General features: G+C 39.4%; 1 non-coding gene across 1 annotated transcript; it reads right to left on the bottom strand.

Annotated features, from left to right (window-relative positions):
- Positions 1 to 1,403: 1,403 nt before the first annotated feature.
- Positions 1,404 to 1,510, bottom strand: LOC112510617. Its single transcript, XR_003068995.1, has one exon. It is a non-coding gene; the product is annotated as a small nucleolar RNA R71 (small nucleolar RNA).
- Positions 1,511 to 10,209: the final 8,699 nt, after the last annotated feature.

Here is a 10,209-nt window from a genome sequence, read left to right as displayed (position 1 = left end):
ACAAGGAGACTTGTCATTTATGTTTTTCAAACTTAACTCCCGACGGGTTGGTCGCTCTCTAAAAGTGTCAAAGTGTGATAAATTCAGAGATGAACTGTCAAGAACACGCCAACTTGAATGATATGGAAATCGGCTCGAAAGAGTGATTTTTAACAAAGAGATTTGTTTAGCCATATATCTTGAAGACACCATTTTGTCACTATCACTGGTCCGAACACCACATAGAGATATGGGTGCAAAGCTATAATATAGTGCAAAGGTGAAGTCCGAGAGGAATACCTTCAAGATAGATGGTGGAACTAGTTCTTCTACAGCATTGTCTGCTGGATTTTGTGTTTACGTTTCACCCCAAGTCTTACACCCGTGCTACCGTTATTATTATGTCTTATTATTCTGTTATATTGTCTTTGTTAACTCATAATCAACTGAAGTCTTCATTTTCGTCATCTGAAATCTTTTCTTTCACTGGACTCTTATCTAACTTTTGCTCCAATCCATGTGGACGATATTCCGGTACTTATACCACTTTATTACTTGGAAAGATAATATTGAGTCATATTGTATACTTGCTTTGTGGCCCAACTCTTTTGTCTAAAGGTATATGATTTGACCGACCAAGTTTTTGGCGCCGTTGCCGGGGATTGGCAAGCTTAAAGTTTTCATTGAGTAAAGTAAATGATTAGATTTTTCTAATACATGTTTTTATCATCTTGAAAGTGGTGTATGCCAAGAACACATCACGGGGAATTTTTCGAAATTGATCCAGATATTGAGAGAACGTTTCACCATAGAAGGAGGGCTCAAAGAGCATTTCAGGCTCTACTCCCTCCCAACATGGAGTTACCTCCTCCCATCATTCCGGAAATACCACATTTGGAAAACCAACCGCCAGGTTTTGGGCAAATACCACCGTTCCCGAATTTTCACCAAGGACACCCACATATGATAATGATAATAATTTGGACACAGAATCAGACCATAATAAGCAACAAAGGGCACAGACTCCGAACATCATTAATCTGGCAAATTCCMAAAATGGAAGGATCATGGATTATGCTATCCCGGATTTTGAGCAATTAAATTCTAGGATAGTTAGACCACATATGACCGCTCTCCATTTCGAACTAAAACCGATAATGTTTCACATGTTGCAATCTAATGGTCAATTTGTCAGAATGCCCTCAGAAGACCCACAATCTCACTTAAAGTCTTTTATGGAAATCACAGATGCCTTCCTGATCCCGGGAGTGTCCAATGACGCTCTCAGACTTACTTTATTTCCATTTTCATTGAGGGATCGGGAAAAAGCATAGTTTAACTCTTTAACACCGGGATCTGTGCCATCTTGGAGTAACATGGCAGAAATTTTTTTGCGAAAATATTTTCCACCAACAAGAAACGCTAAGTCGAGGAACGAGATCTGTCTTTTTAAACAACTGGATGATGAAGTTGTTCCTGACGCGTGGGAAAGGTTTAAAAGGCTATTGAAGAAATGCCTACACCATGGCATTCCGTACTGTATTCAACTTGAGACGTTTTACAATGGGTTAAGTCCCATGGCAAAACAAATGCTCGACGCGACTGCAGGCGGAGCCTTTACAGCCAGTACCTATAATGAGGGATATGAGATCCTAGAAAAGATTTTAGCAAACAATGGGCATTGGGCTGACCGACGTGCCCATCCACAGAAAAAGACTGCTGGAATACATGAGGTGGATGCATATACTGCATTAACAGCTCAGTTTACCTCCATGACCAATTTATTGAAAAATTTAACTTCTGGTTAGGGAGTACAGCAGGCTGCTAACACATCTGTTCCAACAGTCCTATATGTGCAATGTGTGTGCTGCAGTGGGGATCATTCATATGAACATTGTACTCATAATTCTGAATCAGTAAATTATGTTCAAAACATATCTAATCCCTACTCTAACTCATATAATGCCAGCTGGAGACAGCACCCGAACTTTTCTTGGAACAGTCTCAGTCTTAACCCACCAGTCCATAAGCAACAAGGAACTTCTAATTTCCAACCACATCATCATGCAAACAGTTCTAACTCTCAGAACCACCAACCAAGTTTTCAAAATTCTCAGCCACATTTTCAGAACAAACCTCCTCCACAGGCAGAATCATCATCTTCTTTGGAAGCAATGATTAAAAGGCTTTTAGCACATGCTCAAGCCCAAAATCAAGCTTTGATTAATCAACAAAGTGCTGCCATCAGGAATTTAGAGACTCAGGTCAGTCAACTTGCACTTAACCAGACTAGTCGAGCCCTTGGGACCTTGCCCAGTAATACAGAAGTCCCTAGAGATCTAGGAAAGGAGCATGTGAAAGTAGTGACTCTTAGGAGTAGAAAGGAGTTGACAGAAAAAGTGCAGAAAGATAGTACACCAAGACTATCAGAACCTAGTGATCCTATATCGGTCCCTCTCAAAGGAGGACCGGTCCCACCTCTAGAAAAGCAAACATCTGAGACGACCACTCTTGTTCCCCCTAGATCAAGCTTCCCTTTACTTTTTCCAGAGCAAACTCTGAAGAAGTCAGAAGGGACTGAGGTTGTAGAGACCCCTAAGCTTGACACTAAGATTCTTTCTAAACCATCAAAGAGCACCACAAAAACTCAGGACAATCAAGACCCATCTTGCTCAACACCTCCAAGTAAAAATGTGATAAAACCAATCCCTCCTTATGTTCCTTACCCCCAGAGGTTGAGGAATCAAAAAGATGAATTGAATTTTAAGAAATTCTTGGATGTGTTTAAAGAATTGCACATCAACATACCCCTTGTTGAGGCAATTGAGCAAATGCCTAGTTATGCTAAGTTTTTGAATGATATCTTAAGCAAGAAGAAGAAGTTGACTGAGTATAAGACTGTAGCTCTTACCGAAGGATGTAGTGCACTTTTGACCAATAGCATACCCCCTAAGCTTAAAGATCTAGGGAGTTTTACCATTCCTTGTTCAATAGGAGGGAAGGAGATAGGAAAAGCCCTATGTGACTTAGGAGCTAGTATTAACCTCATGCCTTTGTCTGTCTTTAACACCTTAGGCATAGGAGAGGCTAGACCCACCACAGTCACACTCCAGCTAGCAAATAAGTCCATTACATACCCTAAGGGAAAGATAGAAGATGTGTTGGTACAGGTTGATAAATTCATATTTCCGGCAGATTTTATCATATTAGATTTTGAGGCTGATAAGGACATTCCGATTATTTTAGGAAGACCTTTCTTAGCCACGGGAAGAACTATGATAGATGTCCAGAAAGGAGAGTTGACCATGAGGCTTCAAGACCAAAAGGTCACATTTAATGTCTTCAACTCCTTAAAATACCCTAATTATCTGGAAGAGTGTTCAGGCATAGCTGAAATAGAAGAACAGGTTGTTGAGGAAGGAATTCAGGAAAACCTTAAGTTGGAAGAAGATAGTGTAGAGGAATTAGAAGAAGAGATTGTTGAGGAAGTAGAGGCAATAGGAAATGATTTTGTGCCAGAAGAGGTGTCAGCTTTTGAACTTTTGGAGAATAATGAGCAAAAAGACTTCACCCCGTCCATAGTATCACCACCAGACCTGGAGTTAAAGCAACTCCCGTCCCATCTGAAATATGCTTTTCTAGGAGAAGAAGGCAAATTGCCTGTCATTATCTCATCTACCCTAGACTTGCATCAAGAGAAGAAACTTGTGGACATGTTGAAAATACACAAAAAGGTTTAGGATGGACCATTGCTGACCTTAAAGGGATTAGTCCCTCAATTTGTCAACATAAGATCATCTTAGAGGACAAAAATTTCACATCCATAGAACCTCAAAGAAGGTTGAATCCTGTCATGAAAGAGGTAGTAAAAAAGGAGATTTTGAAATGGTTAGATGCAGGAATTATCTTCCCGATAGCCAATAGTTCTTGGTTTAGTCCGGTCCAGTGTGTTCCCAAGAAAGGAGGGTTCACAGTCATCACAAATGAAAAAAAAAATGAACTCATCCCCACCAGAGTTGTCTCCGGTTGGAGAATATGCATGGACTATAGGAGACTGAACAAGGCTACTCACAAAGACCATTTTCCACTACCTTTCATTGATCAAATGTTGGACAGATTAGCCGGCAAAGAGTATTACTGTTTCTTAGATGGCTATTCAGGTTACAATCAGATAGCTATTTCTCCCGAGGACCAGGAAAAAACCACCTTCACATGTCCTTATGGCACCTTTGCTTTCAGAAGAATGTCATTTGGATTGTGCAATGGTCCTGCCACCTTTCAGAGGTGTATGATGTCCATATTTTCTGATATGCTTGAAAAATCCATTGAAATCTTTATGGATGATTTTTCTGTATATGGGTCATCTTTTGACAATTGTTTAAATAATTTGAAAAAAAAGTCTTGAAAGGTGTGAGAAAACTGATTTGGTCCTAAACTGGGAGAAGTGTCATTTCATGGTTAAGGAAAGAATTGTTCTAGGGCATTTAATCTCTAAAAAAGGAGTGGAGATAGATAGAGCAAAACTCGAAGTTATTGAAAAACTACTAGAACCTACCACTGTTAAAGGAATCAGGAGTTTTTTGGGTCATGCGGGATTTTACAAAAGGTTCATAAAGGATTTTTCAAAAATATCAAAACCTTTATGTTTACTCCTACAACATGACCAAAAATTAGATTTTAATGATGAATGTAAAAATGCATTCAAAACTTTGAAGAAAGCCCTGATTACTTCACCAGTGGTAGTTGCTCCGGACTGGAATAAACCTTTTGAGATCATGTGTGATGCGAGCGATTGGGCGGTTGGTGCTGTTTTAGGTCAGAGAAGAGAGAAGGTGTTTCATTCAATTTATTACGCAAGTAAAATTTTGAATGAGGCACAAATAAACTACACCACCACGAAAAAAGAATTATTGGTCGTAGTGTTTGCATTTGAGAGATTTAGATCATACTTAATGGGGACTAAAGTGATTGTGCATACTGATCATGCAACCATTAAATATTTGATTTCAAAGAGTGATGCAAAGCCTAGGTTGATAAGGTGAGTGTTGTTATTACAGGAATTTGATTTGGAAATACGTGATAGGAAGGGTATGGAAAATTAGGTAGCAAACCATTTATCTAGGTTAGAGAAACCTGATATAGGGGGAGGTGACATCATAGAGACCTTCCTGGATGAAAGAATTTTGATGGTGCAACAACAAAAGGCACCTTGGTTTGCTAATATAGCAAATTTCTTAGCTTGTGGCATCAAACCATCTGAATATTCAAGCCACATGCTTAAGAAATTTTTTCATGATGTCAAATCTTATTTTTGAGATGACCCCTATTTGTTTAAACTTGGTGCAGATCAGCTTTTGAGAAGGTGTATTCCTGAATCTGAGGTAACAAAAGTGTTGAATCAGTGTCACCAAGCTCCTTATGGAGGTCATTTTGGAGGACAGAGAACTGCGGCCAAGGTTCTACAGTCTGGTTTCTATTGGCGTACTTTCTTCAAGGATTCCCATAATTTTGCACAAAGGTGCAATGAATGCCAAAGAAGTGGGTCCATTTCTAAAAGCAATGAAATGCCACTACATGGGATCCTAGAAGTTGAGTTATTTGATGTTTGGGCAATAGACTTTATGGGTCCTTTCCCTCCATGAAATAACTGCCAATACATGTTGGTTGCTGTAGATTATGTCTCAAAATGGGTAGAAGTTGTGGCATGGTTTCAAATGATGCCAAGACTGTGGTTAAGTTCCTTCAAAAACAAATTTTTACACGGTTTGGTACCCTCAGAGCCTTAATAAGTGATGAGGGTACCCATTTTATAAATAATTTGTTAAATGGAGTTCTTGCAAAATATAATGTTAATCATAAAACAGCCACAACTTATCACCCACAGACAAATGGCTTAGCAGAGTTGTCCAACAGAGAAATAAAAAGTATTTTGGAAGAGGTTGTCTAGCCTAACAGGAAGGATTGGGCATTTAAGCTAGATGATGCTTTATGGGCATACAGAACCACTTTCAAAACACCAATTGGTATGTCCCCATACAAGCTAGTCTATGGCAAGGCCTGCCATCTTTCGTTAGAGCTTGAACACAAAGCGTACTAGGCAATCAAAGAGCTCAATATGTCTTTGAATGAAGCCGGAAAGAAAAGGAAGTTACAACTGTGTGAACTGGATGAGCATAGGTTGTTGTTTTATGAGAATGCCAAACTGTTTAAAAAAAAATGGCATGATAACATAATCCAGCACAGAGAATTGAGAGAAGGCCAACATGTGCTTTTATTTAATTCTAGACTAAAGTTATTCCCTGGAAAACTTAAGTCTAGATGATCTGGGCCTTTTCTTATTTCTAAAGTTTATCCTTATGGAGCAGTGGACTTGGTAAACCCGGAAGATAATTCTATTTTCAAGGTAAATGGCCAAAGGATAAAAGTGTACCATGATCCGACAACAGTCTCAGAACAACACTCTAAGAGCTGTGTTGCTCCCTATTAAAATCTATAAAAAAAATACCCCTTGGACTTCTTAAAAGTCCACCTTTGTTTGTAAATAAGTTCAATTTCATATGTTGTTTGTGTTTTAAAGTTTTCAAGGTTTAGTGTGTTTTTTAATAAAAGTTGGTGAGCTGCTCATAATGCTACAGCATTCTAGGCCTGTAGCTTTGTGAGAAATGGGAAAAGTGGGTTGAGTAAAGAAACTTTTCTTGAAAAATATTGTTTTTGTGGTGTTTGGGAAGTTTGGCGCTGGTTTTTTGAAAAGAAAAGAAAGAAAGAGAGAAGGGTTAAGATAAATACAAATTAATGGTCTTAAAATAGTACAAAGAAGTATAAGGTACCTTACATCACCTCTTACACCATCATCACCTACATTTTCAGTCAAGGGTGAAAATTGTCACTTTTCAAAAAGAGTTTGGGGTCTAAATGTCACATGGTGAAAGGTTGGGGATTAAGGGTTGTATCTCAATTAATGAGGATGCTTTAATTTTTAATGCCTTTGTACTTGCTTGGTAAGATCAGCTGGCCATAACCCCCTAAACCCACTAAGTGCTTCTAAAAACCATCATTAACTGTCACTTTTCTTAAACCACCTTTTCAATCACCCCCACTCTTCCCTCCATTACTCTCCCCATCACTCAAAGGAACCTCCTTCACCGCCCTAAGCCCACCATCACCGTAGCCTGCTGTCATCGCAAACCCCCCCCTCACATTTTCCCTCTCCATCTTCCTTCATCTACTGTCTCCACCATGGCTAGAGTAAAAAAGAACTGCTCAAAGACCTCCTCTAAGAGCGCATGTTCAATGAAGTAATCGAAGGAGGGCTGTTGTTCTACCATCAAATGAAGAACCAGAGTTGATAGAACTTAGTGAAAATAGTTCTTCTTCATCATTGGGTGAAGAGGAGGCTGTTTCTACTCCTCCACAACTGGCTGTCCCTTCATCTTCTACCATGGTAGACTCCCCTGTGCAAGAACCAAGCCAAAGAAGAGTTCAAATCAGTGATCTCAATAAGCCTCCTGAAGATAAACCAGAGCATGACATTGAGGTAATCTTTAACCCTACTGTCATTGTGGAAGATTATTTATCATCTGATTCTGAAGATGATGCCACTAAGGTAGAAGACTTAGGGAGAGTCTATTTGCCGCCTTGGAATGATGAGGCCACAACCTCAAAGAAAAGACTTTGAGGTCATTGATAATATCTTGGCCAAAATGGGGGTGGATCCTTCTAAACAGGGGGCTGAGGAGCAAACTTCCATGGATATTTTATTAGAGGTTGTTGAGACACTAGCCTTTCCTAGTCCCACTCAAAAGGATCCTCCCTCTAAGAAGAGGAAGGCTTTAGGAGAGAAGGCAGCTAAGAAAACGTCTAAAACCACAGGCCCTGTTCTCAAGAAAAAGAAAGTGGCTGCTGTTGCTAAGGGCAAAGCACCAGCCTTTGAGAGGCCTCCTAGAAGAACCACAAGACAGTCCCAAAATGCTGCAGCATCCAACCAGCATTCTGGTGCCACTCCCTCCACTCCAGCAATCACAGACAGGTCCATGTTACCTTTGGAGGGTTTCAGCTCTGTCAAAGCCCAGGCTTTGTTCAAGAAGTTCAAAAGCAAGACTGCCTGGCCCAACAAAGGTTTTGATCATAGAAGTGTGGAGGAATTCCCATTCATCAAGGAGGTAATTGAGAGTTTGGGATGACAATCTTTCTATGAGGTATATAGCTCTTACAATCTATCACTCATTAGATAGTTCTATGCTGAGGTTGCTGCTAGCAATTCTTGTATAATCAATGTTAGAGGTGTACGCTTGTCCTTTGATGATGAGACATTGAACAATGTCTTAGGTCTCACCACTCACTTAAATTCAGACTTTGAGATCATTAAGCACACTGCCTCTAAGTCTAAGCTTAATAAAATATGTGAGGCAGTGGCAAGACCAGGCACCACATGGGAGCATCATTCAAAATTTTCACTTAGGGTCTTCAAGGCTACTAATTTGAACCCAAATGCTAATGTATGGGTCAATTTTGTCAAGCACTCTCTACACCCCTACCACCCATGACAGTTCCCTTAATGTTGAAAGGATGATCTTGATGTATTGCATTCTAAAGGGGAAAACAATTAATGTGGGAGAGATATTACACAAATCTATAGTGTATTGTGCTAACAGGACCCAAGGGAAGTTGTATCTCCCTGGGGTCATTGACAGGCTGATGAGAAGTGAGGGAGTACCTGTTTTCAAAGAGGATGTCATCATCAAGGAAGGAGCAGAAAGGTCTATTATAGACTCAAAGGTTGTGTCAAGACTAAGGGAGAGGACATGCATAAGTATGGGACCTGTGGACTTGATGGGCATGGTTCAGGACCTGCTGTCTCACAACAGCCACCTGTTAGACAGCATTTTGATGCAGAGATCTGAATTTATGGACAAGATGGATGAACTGAAAACTGAGGTGAGGAAACAGATTAAAAAGGGGAAGAGGCAGGGGAGAAGAGATTTGAAAGAAATGAAGCTGAGAATGAAGGAGATGGTGAGCAAGCAAGTGAAGAAAATGGGGAAGAGGCTGAAGAGCCTTAATGCAAAGAACAAGAGGCTGAAAGAAGAAAACCAGCAGCTTAAGCATGCAACCTTTGATGCAGCCATGGAACCACATGCCACACAGCCTACTCCCTTGGAGTAGGACAGGTTCATTCATTCATCTTTAGCTTCCAAAATTTATTTTTATTTGAGTCTTAGGATAGTTTTCTTAAATTCTTAGTTTTGTTTTCATACTTGATTACATGATCATAGCTTATAATTCTTGATATCATAGCCTAAATAAATTTGAGGGTAAATAGCCATTCACCTACTAATTGTGTTCTTGCTAGAACTAGCATGTGTCTTTTCTTGAGCAAAACTCCACTCACACATCAATGCACAAAAGGGTATGATTTAGGCCATTCTTCATGTATTACTCTCAAAATAGCCACTTATAGCCTTATACACACTATCCACCCCAACATAGCCAATTAGGGCATTGTCAAAGTTCCAATTTTGGGGGAGGGTATACCACAAAGGTCACAACTTCAAATACAAAAGAGCAAAGCTCTAAAGCCTTTGTCGAATCTATTGTGAAGCACAAAAATGTCCCATAGGGGCAATGTGCATGCTTTCATCATAAAGTGCACAAAGTACCAAAATTTTAAAATTTTGCGTGATGAAGCATAAAAGAAAAAGGCAAAGTGAGAAAAGAAAATAGCCAAAAAGAGGAGAACCTTAAACAAGTCCTATTGACCCTATCAAGGAGAGGCGTGTTGAGTTCATTAAAGAAAAGACTAGTGCTAGCATATGGTCAAACATAAGAAGTAGGTCATGAATGGTTTGCTAAAAATTTATGAAAGGCTATGAGGTTCATAATGGTGTGCTTTGTATTGTGTGTGCACTTACTGCCTTAATCTTGTATATTTCACTATATTGAGTCCTTTTTAGTTGTCATTTGGTTGCTTGGGGACAAGCAACACTTTAAGTTTGGGGTGTGATAAGCATGGTTTATTACATGCTTAAAGTACCAATTTCTTGTGTTTAATAGGTAAATTTTCTTAGTTTATCTCAACTTTAAGTCATTTCTACTTTCTTATTTTCCATTTGTTATGTTTCGAGCTAAATTTGGTGATGGATTTGTTTTTACAACAATTTGGGAGTAGATGACATCTTTTGACTTACAATACTGCACTATAATGCTGCAGCATTCCAGCAGCATTGTCCGGAT

Source organism: Cynara cardunculus (genome assembly GCF_001531365.2).
Source record: "Cynara cardunculus var. scolymus isolate 2C chromosome LG 3, CcrdV1, whole genome shotgun sequence".
Lineage (NCBI taxonomy): Eukaryota > Viridiplantae > Streptophyta > Magnoliopsida > Asterales > Asteraceae > Cynara > Cynara cardunculus.
Note: the sequence above shows the minus strand (reverse complement) of the source record. Positions and strands in the feature narration are given on the sequence as shown.